At 41.7% G+C, this 15936-nt stretch overlaps 1 pseudogene; it reads left to right on the top strand.

The window, feature by feature from the left end:
- The first annotated feature begins 12752 nt into the window (after positions 1-12752).
- LOC133243463 (small ribosomal subunit protein uS5-like) lies at positions 12753-15390 on the top strand (annotated as a pseudogene).
- The last annotated feature ends 546 nt before the right edge of the window (positions 15391-15936 follow it).

The raw sequence follows: 15936 nt of genomic DNA, 5'->3' as shown, positions 1-15936 counted from the left end.
GTCGCCCCTTCTCCTCTTCCTGACTGTGCCTGATACTATTTGTTGATCAATTCTACCCCCCACCCCGTGATTAATGTTACATTCCCAGAGGAGAGAATATTGAAGATATTTTTGTCCAGAAACAAGTCACACTATCTTCAAAGGAAACAAAGGAAAAAATTGTTTTAAATTTGCATAATGTTACCCATCAAACGTATTTCAATTAGAAAAGCTGTACTGCAGGGATTAAAGTTACTATTAATTATTAGCGAGCACATTGTAACTGAATCTGCCTGCAATGAGGGAGACCTAGGTTCCATCCCTGGAAAATACAGGGAAAATCCCTGTAGAAGAGAACAGCTACCCACTCCAGTATTCTGGCCTGGAGAATTCCATGGACTGTACAGCCCATGGGGTCACAAAGAATCAGACACGACTGAGTGACTTTCACTTTCAAATGGTAAGAAGTGTTATGTATCTATTTTTAATATTTTTATTTTTGCCTGTGCTGGGTCTTTGTTGCCGTGAGTGGGGACCACTCTCTAGCTGCAGCATGCAGCCTTCTCTGGCTGTGGAACACAGCCTCTAGGGCACTGAGCTTCAGTAGTTGTAGCGCATGGGCTTAGTTGCTCCGTGGCATGTGGGATCAGACCAATGACCGAACCTGTGTCGCCTGCATTGGCAGGCAGATTCTTAACCAGCGGGCCACCAGGAAAGTCCGTAAGTATTGTATTTGTAACTGTGTTCTTTTCCTTCTCCTTTCTAAATTTATTACCAAAGCAGAAAAATCGAATGAAATTGCATAAAACTAGAAATGCAGAAAATAAGACGAGAACTTCTGTAGCTTTCATGGCTTCTAATAAACGGGCTCTGCAATGCCGCAGACTTCGGAGAGAATGCCACTCAGCATTTTCTACGTCATTTTTTAACAATGAAAACCAATTTGAGAATTAAGGCCTGGCAGACAATATATTTAGTCTTGCTATGGTAAGGAACATTCTCGCCTAAAACAACGAACATGAGGAAGTGAATTTTGAAGCGTCTCCCAGATCGTGTGATTTCTCCAAGTTTTGTACCCTATGTCTGTTCCTCCTTTGCTGTATCATTAATAAGTTCCCGTATGTGCCATCTTGCTAACCACCTTACCCTCCCCTGGTCCTTTCTGTAAGTCTCTCTGCACTAGTGGCCAGAACAGAGTGATGGCTAAATAGATAACAGTGCTTTCTCAGGGGTTCCAATCTGGGCCCTTCAACTCCAGATGTTAACTCAGCGGCCTCAGCATCAAAGGAATCAAATTCTTTGTTATCATAGTTCTAATCAACTAGGACGCGAATGATTTAGTAAATACAAGTGTCAATCACATAGTACTTTGAGTTAGGACCTGTGTGTCAAGATCTGCCTGGTAACACATAAGGACTTACATTTGTAATATTTTTTTAAAGCCTCCAAATTTACCAGCGATTTAAAGCCTCCAATTTACCAGCGATTCCAGTAAATTCGCTCTGGGCTCCCTTAAGGGCCTCTTAGGAAGCCCTCACTCCCTGGGGGCAGCAGCTATTTTGAGCAGTGGCCTTTATGACTGCACCTTGGAAACCATTTGAGTTCTGACTGAAATGTACAGTTTGCAATGTATTACCAACAAGCAGAATTCTTAATAAGCTGGTTTCCTGTAGTGCATCAAAACAAGTCTAACTGATGTATCAAAGAGAGCGAGATGAAGCCTACTGCTTGTAATAAATGGTTTTATGCTCTTCTATTTATCTCCACCTTCAGCCTGTCAACTAATTTTAGGATAAAAAATTAGAAAACTGCCTCTATGTGACTAGTTTTCAATTCTGCCGATATTAACATTTTAGTAACTGGCAAATGGCATTGGTTGCTCATTAGAATAAATCTACTCGATTGCACAGGCAAGCTCCCCTGGAAGAAAATACATATTTCCCCCACAGGATTCAAAGCTATTTTCATTTGCAATGCAAATACAGGCAGCCTATAAGCATCATTTTCTTTCCCTGAAATTGTCTCTTGAGGAAGGCTGCGGGAGGTTGGGGGGAGCGGATAAAGGCTGCTCACCACTAATACACTTCTAGAAGCTATCAGAGGTTCTGATTTGAGCAGTATGCTTTCTAATTAGCATGGGGTGCTGTAGGTCAAAGGGTACAAATTTGCATCTACAAGAAGAATAAGTTCTGAGGCTGTAATGAATAGCATGCTGACGGTAGTTAATAAAAAGGTATTTGATACTTGAAAGTTGGCAAGAATAGATCGTAAGCATTCTTTCCACACACACACACACAGAGTTAACTATGTTAACTATGTCAGGTGATGGGTGTGTTAATTATCTTGATCTTGGTAATCATTCTATGTGTATGCATGTCAATAAATCACATTGTACACTTTATTCTATTTTGATTTTTAACTTTTGGCTGCATCGCATGGCTTGCAGGATCTTAGTTCCTAGACCAAGGAATGGAACATATGCCTCCTGCAGTGGAAGTGCAGAGTCCTAACCACTGGACTGCCAGGCAAGTCCCCCGTTGTACACTTTAAATACATACAATTATATTTGGCAATTATTCCTCAATACAGTTTAAGCAAACTAGAAATCATCCATACTTCAATTTGAAAAAAAGAGTAAACTGGAAATACCAAGGCAATGTACAGATTCAATGCAATCTCTATCAAATTACCAATGGCATTTTTCATAGAACTAGAACAAAACTAAGATCATGGTATCTGGTCCCATCACTTCATGGCAAATAGATGGGGAAACAGTGGCTGACTTTATTTTTCTGGGCTCCAAAATCACTGCAGATGGTGACTGCAGCCATGAAATGAAAAGACGCTTACTCCTTGGAAGGACAGTTATGACCAACCTAGACAGCATATTAAACAGCAGACATTACCTTGTCAACAAAGGTCCCATCTAGTCAAGGCTATGGTTTTTCCAGTGGTCATGTATGGATGTGAAAGTTGAACTATAAAGAAAGCTGAGCGCTGAAGAATTGATGCTTTTGAAGTGTGGTGTTGGAGAAGACTCTTGAGAGTCCCCTGGACTGCAAGGAGATCCATCCAGTCCATCCTAAAGGAGATCAGTCCTGGGTGTTCATTGGTAGGATGGATGTTGAAGCTGAAACTCCAATACTTTGGCCACCTGATGCAAAGAGCTGACTCATTTGAAAAGACACTGATGCTGGGAAAGATTGAGGGCAGGAGGAGAAGGGGACGACAGAGGATGGCATCACCAACTCAATGGACATGGGTTTGGGTGGACTCCAGGAGTTGGTGATGGACAGGGAGGCTTGGCATGCTGCGGTTCATGAGGTCGCAAAGAGTCGGACACGACTGAGCGACTGAACTTAACTGAGAACAAAACACTTTTTAATTTGTATGGAAACACAAAAGACCTTGAATAGCTGAAGAAATCCTAAGAAAGAAAAATGGAGCTGGAGGAATCAGGCTCCTTGACTTCAGGCTATATTACAAAGCTACAGTAATCAAAAGAGTATGGTACTGAAACAAAAGCAGAAATATAGATCAACAGAGCAGGATAGAAAGCCCAGAAATACACCCATGAACCCATGGTCAATCTATGACAAAGGAGGCAAGAACATACAAAGGAGGAAAGACAGTCTCTTCAATAAATGGTGCTAGAAAAACTAGACAGTTACATGTAAAAAAATGAAATTAGAACATTCGCTAACACCATATATAAAACTAAAGTCAAAATGGATTAAAGGCCTAAATGTAAGACCAGATACTATAAAACTCTTAGAAGCAAACACAGGCACAACACTTTGTGACATAAATCACAGGAACATCTTTTTGAATCCACCTCTAAGAGTAATGAAAATAAACAAATGGGACCTAATTAAACTTAAAAGCTTTTACACAACAAAGAAAATCTTAAAAAATTAAAACACAACCCACAAAATGAGAGAAAAATATTTGTAAATGAAGCAACTGACAAGGGATTAATCTCCAATATAGACAAATAGCAACATGCAACTCTATATAAAAAAAAAACCCAAAAAGTGGGCAATCTAAATAGACATTTCTCCAAAGAAGACATAGAGATGGCCAATATACACACGAAAAGATGCTTAACATCACTAATTATTGGAGAAACGTGAATCAAAACTGTAATGGGGTATCACCTCAAACCAGTCAGAATGACAATCCTTTAAAAATCTACAAACAATAAATGCTGGAGAGGGTGTGGAGAAAAGGGAAGTCTCCAACACTGTTGGTGGGAATGTAAATTGGCAAAGCTACTATAGAGAACACCATGGAGGTTCCTTTAAAAACTAAAACTAGAACTACCGGCGCCATCCCTGGTGGCTCAGTGGTAAAGAGTCCTCCTGCCAATGCAGGAGACACAGGTTTGATCCCTGATCTGGGAAGACACCACATTCCAAGAAGCAACTAAGCCCATGCACCACAGCTATGGAGCCTGTGCTCTAGAGCCCAAGAACCACAATTACTGAACCCTCGTGCCACAAGTACTGAAGCCCTCATATCCTAGTGCCTGTGCTCAGCAACAAGAGAAACCATGGCAATGAAAAGTCTGTGCACTGCAACTAGAGAGTAACCCCAGCTCACCGTGACTAGAGAAAAGCCTGCACAGCAATGAGGATCAAGCACAGCAAAAAAATAAATTAATAAAATTTTTAAAAAATAAAAAAAAAAGAACTACCATATGATCCAGCAATCACACACCTGGGTAAATATCTAGAAAAAACTAATCTGAAAAGATACATGCACCCCAGTGTTCATAACAGCACTCTTTACAATAAATGTCAAGATATGGAAGCAACTTGACTATCCATCAACATAGGAATTGATTTTAAAAAAAAAGACACGGTACAGGGAATTCCCTGGCGGTCAAGTGGTTAGGACAACACATTCTCACTGCTGAGGGAGCAGCCCTCCCCACAAAAAAAGACATAGTACATATATACAATAGAATATTACTCAGCTACAAAAAAATGAACAAACTGATGCCAACTTGCAGCAACATGGATGGACCTAGAGACTCTCATACTAAGTCAGTCAGATAAAGACAAAAATAGTATCACTTATATGGAATCTAAGAAAAAAGATACAAATGAACTTATTTACAAAACAGAAACAGACTTATAGACTTCAAAAATAAGTTTATGGTTAACCAAAGGGGAAACATGGCATCAATTAGGAGACTGGGATTAACATATACACACTACTATATATAAAACAGATAACCAACAAGGACCTACTACAGAGCACAAGGAACTCTACTCAATATTCTGTAATAACCTATATGGGAAAAGAATCTGAAAAAGAATACATATATATATTGTATATATGTACAACTGAACCATTTCACTATATACCTGAAACCAACACAACATTATAAAACTACGTGCTGTGCTGTGCTCAGTCGCTTCAGTCATGTCCGGCTCTTTGCAAGCCCATGGACTGTAGCCCACCAGGCTCCTCTGTCCATGAGATTTTCCAAGCAAGAATACTGGAGTGGGTTGCCGTGCCCTCCCTCCAGGGGATCTTCCTGACCCAGGAATCAAACTCTCATCTGCATCTGCATTGGCAGGCGAGTTCTTTACCACTAGCGCCACCCGGGAAACATATATATAAATGAAGTTTATATATGATTTTTTAATCATATAAATGTTTATAAATGAACTTCATATAAATATATATGAAGTTGTTGTTCAGTCGCTAAATCATGTCTGACTCTGCAATCCCATGGACTGATGGACTTCAGTCGTGTCCGGCTCTTTGCAAACCCACGGACTGTAACCCACCAGGCTCCTCTGTCCATGGGATTTCCCAAGCAAGAATATTGGAGTGGGTTGCCGTGCCCTCCTCCAGGGCAATAAAATGAAAATAAATAAATAAATAAGCTTAAAAACCAAATTGGGAATACTAATTGAAGAAGGAAACAAGACAACCAGATTAGAAGATTCCAGGGGCCCTGGTAGGGGAGCAGTGAATAAGTTTCTAAACCCTAGTGAAAATGTTTAGTCGCTCAGTTGTGTCCAACTCTTTGCAACTCCGTGGACTACAGCCTGCCAGGCTCCTATGTCCATGAAATTCTCCAGACAAGAATACTGGAATGGGTTGTCATTTCCCTCTCCAGGGGGTCTTCCCCACCCAGGGACTGAACCCAGGTCTCCCGCACTGCAGGTGGATTGTTTACCATCTGAGCTACCAGGGAAGCCCTAAACCCTGGACTGGTCCCCAAATCTCATATTCTGAACATTTGTCTGGTCAAATTAAGGAAAAATGAGAGAAATAGGTACAACATAGTAAGATTTTCATAACATTGGATGTCTCATTTAAAAGACTGCCTTATAAGCTTCCCTGGTGGCTCAGTGGTAAAGAATCTGCCTGTCCATATAGGAGACTCAGGTTCGATCCCTGGTCTGGAAGATCCCACATGCCATGAGGCAACTAAATCCGTGCACCACAAGTACGGAAGCCCGTGCATTCTAGGGCCTGTGCTCTGTAACAAGAGAAGCCACCAAAATGAGAAGCTGTGCACTGCAACCAGAGAAGAGCCTCTGTAGCAACAAAGACCCAGCACAGCCAAAAACAAATAAAATTATAAAAATAAGTAAATGAAAAATAAAAGACTGCCCTATAAGATTATAGGATCTTTGGATCTTTTCTTAGTATTATTTAAATTTTTATTGAAATATATATATATTTTACATTCTCTTCCATTATAGGTTATTACAAAATATTGAGTATAGTCTCCTGTGTTACAGAGTAGGTCCTTGTCAGTTATCTATTTTATATAGATGGATCTTTGAAATTTAAATCTCCATCCTTATATGATGAGGTGGCTTTGTGTGTATGTGTGTTTCATTCTCTAAATGGTATAGCACAAGGTTGACAAACACCTCCAAGAAGACACTAAATAACTGTTTCTCCTATATTCATAGTCAGACAAATATAAGTAAAATCAAGAAGCAGAGGAAGCACTCACTCCCAATTAAGAGTAAGAAAAATCCCCTGAAAGAACAAACAATGAAACCAACCTCTCCAGTCTACTAGATCTTCAGTTCAAAAAAGAAGTTACAAAAATACTGAAGGAATTACAAAAGGCTATCAATAGAAGTACAGATCACTATAACAAGGAATTAGAAAGTATAAAGAGGAGACAATTAAAATTAGAAAACTCAGGACTTCCCCGGCAGTCCAGTGGTTAAGACTCTGTGCTTCCATTGGAGGGGGCACAGGTTCGATCCTCAGTTGGGGAACTAAGATCCCACATGCTACGAGCCACGGCTGAAAGAAAAAATAAATAAAAGGAGAATGTTTAAAAAAAAAATTAGAAAACTCATGTGTTAAGATGAAAGCTGAGCTAAAGGCAATAAATAGCAACTTTAATAATGCAGAAAAATAATAAATGATCTGGAAGATAGAATACTAGAAACTGCCCAAGCAGAACAGTGGACAGAAAAATGAAAGCAATGTATATGAGACCTATCAGATTATATAAAGTGAGCCTACCCACTCATAACAGGGTTCCCAGGAGAAGAAAGAGAAATAGGGATCAAAAATGTATATGAAGAAATTATGGTGGAAAATTTCCTAAAGAAGAAAATAGACACCCAGGTACAGGAAGTACAGAGGATCCCAAACAAGATGAACCCAAACAGACCTACACTAAGATGGAATTAAAATGGCAAAAGTTAAAGAGAGGATTCTAAAGTCACTAAGAAAAAAACAAAGTTAGTTACAAGGGAACCCCCATAAGGCTATCAGCTGATTTCTCTACAGAAAAGTGGCAAGCCAAAAAAGAGTGGCAAGAAATATTCAAAATCCTGAAAGGGAAAAACCTGCAACCTAGGATACTCTACTCAGCAAGATAATCATTTAAAATGGAAGGAGAGACAAAGAATTTCTCAGAGAAATAAAAACTAAAAGACTGCAGCAATACTAAACCAATCCTAAAAGAAATATTGAAAGGTCTACTCGAAACAGAAAAGCAGCAAGAATCTGTAAGAGAAAATAACAATTGGAAAGTAAATCACTTAAATAAGTGAGTACAGGGAATTCCCTGGTGGTCCAGTGGTTAGGACTCAGTGTTTCCACTAACCAAGATTTTGTGAATTCAATTATAACTCCAAAGAACAGCAAAAAGATGAACATGAAGATGTAAAAGAGGACATCAAAATCATAAAATGTGGGGAAGGGGAATAAAAAATTGTAGATTTTTTTTGTACGTAATTCATTTGGCTGCACTGGGTCTCTGCTGCTGTTCGCAGGCTTTCTCTAGTTACGCTGCACAGGATCCCCATTCAGTGCCTTCTCTCGTTGCAGAGCACAGGCTTTCAGTAGTTGTGGCACGCTGGCTTTGTTGCCCCTCCGCATGTGGGATCTTCCCAGACCAGGGATCAAATCCATGTTCCCTGCATTGGTAGACAGATTCTTAACCAGGCAAGTTCTGTAGTTTTTTCTAAAGAATGTGCTTCAGCCTATATGACTACCGGTCTAAAGCATGTAGATACAGTACTGGGTTAACATACTTGAAAATCAGGGTAACCACAAATCAAAATTCTCCAAGCTAGGCTCAAAATTCTTCAGGCTAGGCTTCAACAGTACGTGAACCAAGAACTCCCAGACGCACAAGGTGGGTTTAGAAAAGGCAGAGGAACCAGAGATCAAATTGGCAACATCCGTTGGATCATAGAAAAAAAATTAGAATTTCAGAAAAAACATCTACTACTGCTTCACTGACTATGTTAAAGCCTATGACTGTGTGGATCACAACAAACTATGGAAAATTCTTAAAGAGATAGTAATACCAGACCACCTTACTGTTGCAGGAAGGGGGACCTCTTCCAGGGCCCGAAACTGGGCTCTTGTATAACACTTGGAAATGAATTGTTTGAGGAGACACACGTGCTGACAAAGCAAGAGATTTTATTGGGAAAGGGCACCCGGGTGGAGAGCAGTAGGGTAAGGGAACCCAAGAGAACTGCTCTGCCATGTGGCTCGCAGTCTCGGGTTTTATGGGGATGGGATTAGTTCCTGGGTTGTCTTTAGCCAGTCATTCTGACTCAGAGTCCTTCACGGTGGTGCACGCCTTGTTCAGCCAAGATGGATGCCAGAGAGAAGGATGCTGGGAGGTGGTAGGACATGTGGTTTCTCCTTTTGACCTTTCCCGAACTGTTCCAGTTGGTAGAGACTTATTAGTTCCCTGTTCCTTACCAGGACCTCCTGTGCTAAAACATCTCATGCAGATGGTTACTATGGTGCCTGGCCAGGGTGGGCGGTTTCAATCCCCTAACATTACCAGCCTCCTGAGAAAACTGTATGCAGTTCAAGAAGCAACAGTTAGAACTGGACATGGAACAACAGACTGGTTCCAAACTGGGAAAGGAGTATGTCAAGGCTGTATATTGTCACCCTGCTTATTTAACCTATATGCAGAATACATCATGGGAAATGTGGGGCTGGATGAAGCACAAGATGGAATCAAGATTGCCAGGAGAAATATCAATAACCTCAGATATGCAGATGACACCACACTCATGGCAGAAATTGGAGAGGAACTAAGGAGCCTCTTGATGAAGGTGAAAGAGGAGAGTGAAAAAGCTGGCTTAAAACTCAATATTCAAAAAACTAAGATCATGGCATCTGGTCCCATCACTTCATGGGAAATAGATAGGAAACAAAACAGTGACAGATTTTATTTTTCTGGGCTCCTAAATCACTGCAGATGGTGACTGCAGCCATGAAATTAAAAGATGCTTGCTCCTTGAAAGAAAAGCTATGACCAACCTAGATTGCATATTGAAAAGCAGAGACATTACTTTGCCAACAAAGGTCTGTCTAGTCAAGGCTATGGTTTTTCCAGTAGTCATGTATGGATGTGAGAGTTGGACTGTGAAGAAGGCTGAGTGCTGAAGAATTGATGCTTTTGAAGTGTGGTGTTGGAGAAGACTCTTGAGAGTCCCTTGGACTGCAAGGAGATCCAACGAGTCCATTCTGAAGGAGATCAGCCCTGGGATTTCTTTGGAAGGAGTGATGCTAAAGCTGAAACTCCAATACTTTGGCCACCTCATGCGAAGAGTTGACTCACTGGAAAAGACTCTGATGCTGGGAGGGATTGGGGGCAGGAGGAGAAGGGGATGACAGAAGATGAGATGGCTGGATGGCATCACTGACTCGATGGACATGAGTCTGAGTGAACTCCGGGAGTTGGTGATGGACAGGGAGGCCTGGCGTGCTGCGATTCATGGGGTCGCAAAGAGTTGGACATGACTGAGTGACTGAACTGAACTGAATGGTTTTTCTAGTAGTCATGTATGGATATGAAAGTTGGATCATAAAGAAGGCTGAGTGCTGAAGAACTGATGCTTTTGAAGTGTGGTATTGGAGAAGACTCTTGAGAGTCTCTTGGATTGCAAGGAGATCAAACCAGTCAATCCTAAATGAAATCTATCCTGAATATTCATTGGAAGGACTGATGGTAAAGCTCCAACACCCTGGCCACCTGATATGAAGAGCCGACTCATTACAAAAGACCCTGATGCTGGGAAAAATTGAAGGCAGGAGGAGAAGGAGATGACAGAGGATGAGATGGTTGGATGGCATCACCAACTCTATGGACATAAAGTTTGAGCAAGCTGCAGCAGATGGTGAAGAACAGGGAAGCCTGGCGTCCATGGGGTCACAAAGAGTCAGACACAACTGAGCGACTGAACAACAAATCAAAAACATGATAGATACACAAAAACCAAAAAGAAGATAACTCAAGCATAATAGATTCTCAAAAAAGAACTACAAAAGACCATCAAACCACAAAAGGAAAAACAAAAAGAAAGGAAGAAGAAATATAAGGTCAACTGGAAAAAAAGGTTTTAATGGCAATAAATACATTATCTATCAGTAATTACCTTAAATGTCAATGAACTAAATGCACCAATCAAGACATACAGTGCAAATGGGAAGGCAATCTAAAAATGAGTGTATATATGTGAGAGTGTTAATAGCCTCGGTAGGGAGGCCAGAGGTCCCCAAGCAGCAAATGGCAGACTTTTTTTTTCTTTTCACTTCCAATCCTATGTTGTCATGGCGACACCTGGTTAACTAATCTCAAACCTTGAGCTAACCATTGTGTTTTTCTTATGGAAATATCTTTAAGATATGTTAATGAACTATGTATTTGCTTGGAAATCTGCCTTTCTTCAAGATTCATGTCAATTGTTTTATGGCCAGGATGACTTACCTTGTGCCAATGCTATCTCAAGATGCATGTTGTGGGTGAGGGGCCTGGTGCAACTCTCAGTTTTGAGGCATTTCCTGTCTAATTAGCAGCTTGCTAATAGCTGGATCATGGAAAAAGCAAGAGAGTTTCAGAAAAACATCTATTTCTGCTTTACTGACTATGCCAAAGCCTTTGACTGTGTGGATCACAATAAACTGTGGAAAATTCTGAGAGAGATGGAATACCAGACCCCCTGACCTGCCTCTTGAGAAACCTATATGCAGGTCAGGAAGCAACAGTTAGAACTGGACATGGAACAACAGACTGGTTCCAAATAGGAAAAGGAGTTCGTCAAGGCTGTATATTGTCACACTATTTATTTAACTTATATGCAGAGTACATCATGAGAAATGCTGGACTGGAAGAAACACAGGCTGGAATCAAGATTGCTGGGAGAAATCTCAATAACCTCACATATGCAGATGACACCACCCTTATGGCAGAAAGTGAAGAAGAACTAAAGAGCCTCTTGATGAAAGTGAAAGAGGAAAGTGAAAAAGTTGGCTTAAAGCTCAACATTCAGAAAATGAAGATCATGGCATCTGGTCCCATCACTTCATGGGAAATAGATGGGGAAACAGTGTCAGACTTTATTTTTGGGGGCTCCAAAATCACTGCAGATGGTGACTGCAGCCATGAAATTAAAAGACGCTTACTCCTTGGAAGAAAAGTTATGACCAACCTAGATAGCATATTTAAAAGCAGAGACATTACTTTGCCAACAAAGGTCCGTCTAGTCAAGGCTATGCTTTTTCCAGTGGTCATGTATGGATGTGAGAGTTGGACTGTGAAGAAAGCTGAGCGCTGAAGAATTGATGCTTTTGAAGTGTGGTGTTGGAGAAGACTCTTGAGAGTCCCTTGGACTGCAAGGAGATCCAACCAGTCCATTCTGAAGGAGATCAGCCCTGGGTGTTCTTTGGAGGGAATGATGCTAAAGCTGAAGCTCCAGTACTTTGGCCACCTCATGCGAAGAGTTGACTCATTGGAAAAGACTCTGATGCTGGGAGGGATTGGGGGCAGGAGGAGAAGGGGACGACAGAGGATGAGATGGCTGGATGGCATCACCGACTCAATGGACGTGAGTCTGAGTGAACTCCAGGAGTTGGTGACGGACAGGGAGGCCTGGCGTGCTGTGATTCATGGGTTCAGAAAGAGTCGGACACGACTGAGCGACTGAACTGAACTGAATGGGTATATAACTCCTTGCTAAAAACTAGCAAGGAGGCACTCTTTCTGTCCCCTTTTGATGTCTGTGTCAGCTTTCTCTATCTCTTTTATACTTCAATAAAACTTTATTATACAAAAAGCTCTGAGCGATCAAGCCTCGTCTCTGGCCCTGGATTGAATTCCTCTCCTCCAGAGGCCACGAATCCTGGTGTCATTCATGGCTCATAGCAGCAAACTTTCATCTGTGTACATATAACTGATTCACTGTGCTGCATAGCAGAAACTAATACAACACTGTAAAACAACAATACTCCAAGAAAAAATAATTTAAAAAAAGACACAGAGTGGCAGACTGGGTAAGAAAACAAGAGCCTACAATATGTTGCCTACAAGAGACCCATTTTAGGGCAAAGGGCACACATAGATTGAAAGTGAGGCGATGAAAAAGGCTATCTCACGAAAATGGAAATGACAAGAAAGTAGGGGTAACAATACTCATATCAGACAAAACAGACTTTTAAAAAAGGCCATAAAGAAGGATAAAGAAGAACACTATACAATGATAAAAGATGAGTACAAGAAGAGAATGCTATACTCATTAACATATACGCACTGAGTATTGGTTGTTGCTGTTGTTCAGTCGCTCAGTCGTGTGCTCAGTCGTGTCCGACTCTTTTTGACCCCATGGACTGCAGCACGCCAGGCTTCTCTGTCCTTCACTATCTCCCAGAGTTTGCTCAAACTCATGTCCATTGAGTCGGTGATGCCACACAACCATCTCATCCTCTGTCACCCCTCTCTCTTCGTGCCCTCAGTCTTTACCAGAACTCAATATAGGAACACCTAAATACATAAAACTTACTAGTAGACATAAAGGGAGAAATCGACAGGAATACAATAATACTAAGAAACATTAATACCCCACTGACATCATTGACAGATCTTTCAGACCAAAACAAAACAAAATGGTAAGGCAACAGAGATCCTAAATTCCACAATAAAATAGACATAATTGATATTTTCAGGACATTACAGCCTCAAAATACCAGAATACGGTTCTTCATAAGAACACCAAATGGCGGATGCTGCTGGTGCTTTGAGAAGGCCTAGAGGCCCCGGGGGCCCTGGAATGGGAGGCCCTGGTGGCTTCCAAGGTGGCTTCAGCAGGGGGGTCCTGGGCTTGGGTCACAGCCGGGATCAGGGATAGGGCAGAGACCACAGAGCTCACGGAGGCAAGGCCAAGGCCAAGGTGTGGCTCCCGGTTACCAAGCTGGGCTGCCTGGTCAAGGACATGAAGGTCAAGTCCCTGCAGGAAATCTCTCTCTTCTCTCTGCCCATCAAAGAATATGACATCACTGACTTTTTCCTGGGAGCGTCCCTCAAGGACGAGGTTTTAAAGATTGCTGCTGCTAAGTCGCTTTAGTCGTGTCCGACTCTGTGCGACCCCAGAGACGGCAGCCCACCAGGCTCCCCCGTCCCTGGGATTCTCCAGGCAAGAACACTGGAGTGGGTTGCCATTTCCTTCTCCAATGCGTGAAAGTGAAAAGTGAAAGTGGAGTCGCTCAGTCGTGTCTGACTCTTAGCGACCCCATGGACTGCAGCCTACCAGGCTCCTCCGTCCATGGGATTTTCCAGGCAAGAGTACTGGAGTGGGGTGCCATTGCCTTCTCCAGATTATGCCCATGCAAAAACAGACCATGCTGGTCAGCAGACCAGGTTCAAGGCATTTGTTGCCATCAGGGATTACAACGGACATGTCGGTTCAGATGTCAAGTGCTCTAAGGCAGTAGCCACTGCCATCCGTGGGACCATCATCCTGGCCAAGCTATCATCCCCATGTGACAAGCGTACTAGGAAAATAAGATTGGCAAGTCCCACACCATCCATTGCAAGGTGACTGGACAGTGTGGCTCTGTGCTGGTGTGCCTCATCCCTGCTCCCAGGGGTACTGGCATCATCTCAGCCCCTGTGCCCAAGAAGCTCCTGATGATGGCTGGCACTGATGATTGTTACACCTCTGCCAGGGGCTGCACCACCACCCTGGAATTTTCGCCAAGGCTACTTTGGATGCCATTTCCAAGACCTACAGTTATCTCACCCCTGATCTCTGGAAAGAGACAGTGTTCAACAAGTCTCCGTATCAGGAATTCACTGACCATTTTGTAAAGACCCACACCAGAGTCTCTATGCAGAGGACCCAGGCTCTAGCTGTAGCCACCACATAATTTTATATGAGAAAAATAAAGTGAATGAAGCCAGAAAAAAACAAAAATACCAGAATACACATTCTTTACAATTACACATGGAACATTCTTTAGAATAGTAGGACACAAAACAAGCATCAACAAATTTAAGAGAATAGAAATTATTTCAGGGATCTTTTCTGATCACAGTGGTATTGTTAGGGGAAGCACACTGATTGAAACCACCCACCCTGGCCAGGCACCATAGTAACCACTTGCATGAGTTGTTTTATGACAGGAGATCCTGATAAGGAATACAGAACTAATAAGCCACCACCAACCGGAAGAGTTCGGGAAAGGTCTAAAGGAGACACCGCGTGTCCGTCCACTTTCCAGAATCCATCTCGCTAGCATCCATCTTGGCTGAGAGATGCATGCGCCACCAGGAAAGACTCTGAATTAGAATGATTGGTCAAAGACCACCCGGAAACTAATCCCATCACCATAAAACCCGACATTGCAAGCCACGCAGCAGAGCTGTTCTCCTGGGTTCCCTTACCCTACTGCTCTCCACCCCGGTGCCCTTTCCCAATAAATCTCTTGCTTTGTCAGCACGTGTCTTCTCGGACAATTCTTTTCCGAATGTTAGACAAGAGCCTGCTTTTGGGGCCCTGTAGGGGGGCCTCCCCCTTCCTACAACAGTATGAAAGTAGAAATCAACCATAGAAAGAAGGAAAAAATGATTACATTGAGACTAAATAACATGCTCTAAAAAAACAATGGGTCAACAATGAAATCATAGAGAAAATTTAATTATATCTTGAAACAAATGACAATGAAAACAGAATCATACAAAATCCATGGGATGCAGCAAAAGCAGTCTTAAGAGGGAGGTTCACAGCAATATAGGCCTTCCTCAAAGAACAAGAAAAATCTCAGATAAACTCCCTACTTACAACCTAAAAGAATTGGAAAAAAAGAACAAACAAAACCTAAAGTCAGCAGAAGGAAGAAAATAATAAAGAGCAGAGAGAAAATAAATAAAATAGAAATTACAAAAATAATAGAAAAAGAACATCAATAAAACTAACAGCTATTTTTTGAAAGGGTAAGCAAAACTGACAAATCTCTGGCCAGGCTCACCAAGTAGAAAAGAGGAACCAAATAAACAAAATAAGAAATAAAAGAGGAGAAATAATAACAGATACTGCAGACATTTTAAAAAAATAGAATACAATGAACAATTATATGCCAACAAATTCAACAACCTAGAGAAATGGACAAGTTTCTAGAAACTGACAGCCCACCAAAAATGAATCAAGAAGA

Source organism: Bos javanicus, chromosome X (genome assembly GCF_032452875.1).
Source record: "Bos javanicus breed banteng chromosome X, ARS-OSU_banteng_1.0, whole genome shotgun sequence".
NCBI classification, from domain to species: domain Eukaryota; kingdom Metazoa; phylum Chordata; class Mammalia; order Artiodactyla; family Bovidae; genus Bos; species Bos javanicus.
The sequence above is the reverse complement of the archived record's forward strand: the minus strand, read 5'-3'. Positions and strand labels throughout refer to the sequence as shown.